The sequence below is a fragment of the Dipodomys spectabilis genome, unplaced genomic scaffold (genome assembly GCF_019054845.1).
Source record: "Dipodomys spectabilis isolate Male_0828 unplaced genomic scaffold, ASM1905484v1 ptg000108l, whole genome shotgun sequence".
Taxonomy (NCBI): domain Eukaryota; kingdom Metazoa; phylum Chordata; class Mammalia; order Rodentia; family Heteromyidae; genus Dipodomys; species Dipodomys spectabilis.
In genome coordinates this window covers 15,290,001-15,290,276 of record NW_024870785.1, presented here as the reverse complement: position 1 = coordinate 15,290,276, position 276 = coordinate 15,290,001, and positions in this window count along the sequence as shown.

The window sequence follows — 276 nt, the reverse complement described above, 5'->3', positions numbered from 1 at the left end:
GACAAAATTCATTGTCAAGTATCTATAACTCTCATGGTAACAAAAAGCAGATAAATTGAGAAAAACTGTCTTTCATTGTCACTGGGCTCGCTAATTTCCTTGCTTCCAAAAAAGAGTGTCACAGAGACTAGCAACTCTAGCTAACTCCAGGTAAAGTTTATATTTGCTTAAATTTTGTAAGCTGCACCTCATTTTTTAAAAACTGCTTGCCAAAGAATCAAAGAGTTTTGCAAAGCACACAGAAGAGCTGATTGCAATTGCATTCTACCTTTCTCC